The sequence below is a fragment of the Xiphophorus hellerii genome, unplaced genomic scaffold, assembly GCF_003331165.1.
Source record: "Xiphophorus hellerii strain 12219 unplaced genomic scaffold, Xiphophorus_hellerii-4.1 PGA_scaffold_49__1_contigs__length_47845, whole genome shotgun sequence".
In the NCBI taxonomy this organism is placed as follows: domain Eukaryota; kingdom Metazoa; phylum Chordata; class Actinopteri; order Cyprinodontiformes; family Poeciliidae; genus Xiphophorus; species Xiphophorus hellerii.
Window position 1 is genome coordinate 7,552 of NW_022587624.1, and position 2,517 is coordinate 10,068.

The following is a 2,517-nucleotide window of genomic DNA, read 5'->3' on the forward strand; positions in this document are numbered from 1 at the left end:
GAAAAGTGCCACCTACCGATCTTTGTGAAGCTTCAAATGCCGGACAAAGTTGGACGTCGTGGCATCTCCATCCGATATTCTCTTCTTGCATGTTTTACAAGTTGCAGTTCGTTTTTTAGTCGAAAGTTCATAACCTACGTAGCCAAAAGAAATTACTCGCGGAAGCATATTCGAGCGGTTTATTTCGTATTTCGTTCCCTGAGCTCTGTAGCTTTGCCGCGGTTTTTTTTAAACGTCCAAATCCTGTTAATTTGATTGGTTGTGCTGCAGCTACGTACACATACTACATAAGGAGAGAGGAAAACCATAGTGACGGTCTGCGCATATTGATACGGAATGAGTGAAATTAATTAATGACGCCACTTTATAAATAATGTGTTTTAAATTTTAAGACTTTGAGTAAAAATATCAAGTCTTTTCAAGTAAACAGCTTCAAGTCGAGTCAAGTCCCAAGTCAATGGCATGAAAGTCAAGTCAAGTCCGAGTCTTTGAGCATTTTTTCAAGTCAAGTCTCAAGTCGTGATTTTAACGACTCGAGTCTGACTCGAGTCCAAGTCATGTGACTCGAGTCCCCACCTCTGATATACAGTATATATACTGCCTGGCCAAAAAAAAGTCGCCACCAAAAAATGGTCACACTCTCTAATATTTGTTGGACCGCCTTTAGCTTTGATTACAGCCCGCATTCGCTGTGGCATGTTTCAATAAGCTTCTGCAGTGTCAAAGGTTTATTTCCATCCAGTGTTGCATTTGTAACCCACATAAAGTGGGTATGCCACTTTAAGAGAAGAGGGTTAAGGAAGCTGGGTGGTCTGCCTGGCCAATGAGAAGTTTGGTTTCCAGAGCGTCTGGACCAATCAGGGTGCAGGCTGCGTTGTGGATCCCGCCCTTCTCCCCCGGGTCTGCAGTACCGTTGGCTTTGCTCTAGAGATCCGACGCGGTGAGACTGCTGAGCGGGGCAGCGCCAGAGTATGTATCCCGACAGTTAAAAGTATTTTTTACGTGCTGTATTAACTGTATTGTGGATAACATCTTTTGTAAATAGATTTTATGTTGATGTCCAGCTTTTGTGCTGGAAATTATTTATTAAATGAATACAACTGAACTTCAGTTTTTTACCGTTAGAGCGTTAGGAATCGTTGGCTCTTTCTGGCAGTTATTTCAGCTTGTTCTTCGTAGATAAAAGGTAAAATTTAGGCTTTAACATAATTTTATTTTATTAAGTTTATATTATTTAGATCAAATATGCCTTGTTACATCGTTTAGTGCCCCACGCATCCGGATTGAGACCCACTATACGGTTGTCTGAAGTGGTCGCACTGAGATCGGTGAGCATATTCGGAGCCTTTTATTTGTGTTTTTGTCGTTTGTTACATTGTTGTTAAAAAATATCCGTTGTTTTAGTAACTAGGTAATGTTTTGTTACTGTGTTGGAAAGAAGGATTAAAGCTAGAACGGCTGGTAAAGTCCTGTATTTCTGCTGGTCCTGTCTGTTGACAGGTCAGGTTTTTTTTTATACTGGATCATTCCTGAAGTGGATCCCTCCTTTGATATTGATGGCGAGCCTTCCCACCTGGACCTAAAGAGAGAACCAGATTTCGTCTATCCCATTTGGAGTCATGCTGCACCCTGCGGTGTGGTAGGAGAGCAACATACATCTTCACACACGGTATGTGTGAACCTACAACTGACATTCTCCATTATTATTGTTTTTTATTTATTGATTTTGGACAATACTGTTTGGATTGTTTATTTCGGACATTGTGACGCACAGCTGTGGTGGAAATTCTCCTGTGAATGAAGTTGAATCAAACCAAATTGGGATTAATTTGATTAATCTGCTGACTAATACAATTTGGAGTGCAGATTACCAGGGTGCACCCGAATTATTTGAAATTAAGAATTAGCACTTGGCCAAGTATTATTGTTATTTCTTTTTTTTTTTCATTTTATTGTGTGTAATTTTATTTTCATAATTGTGTGGTTTTGTGCAACTGTTAATTGTGTGTTTTCTGTCACTAAAACCAGTTCTTTAAATACACCCAACTGCCCTTGTGTGTCATTTTAAACACTCCACTGTGCTCCGATAGCCGAACCTATTGGCCCATTTATCCAAAATATATGTAATACCCTTCTCTACTGTGTTACACATTAATCTTCACCAAGATCTTGTATTGATGATGGAGAGTCTGACCACTGCGCAAAGCCTTCTCCAGCACATCCCAAAGATTCTCAATGGGGTTAAGGTCTGGACTCTGTGGTGGCCAATCCATGTGTGAAAAGATGTCTCATGCTCCCTGAACCACTCTGTCCACAATGTGAGCCCGATGAATCCTGGCATTGTCATCTTGGAATATGCCCGTTCCATTTGGGAAGACAAAATCCATTGATGGAATAACCTGGTCATTCAGTATATTCAGGTAGTCAGCTGACCTCATTCTTTGGGCACACAATGTTGCTGAACCTAGACCTGACCAACTGCAGCAACCCCAGATCATAGCACTGCCCCCACAGGCT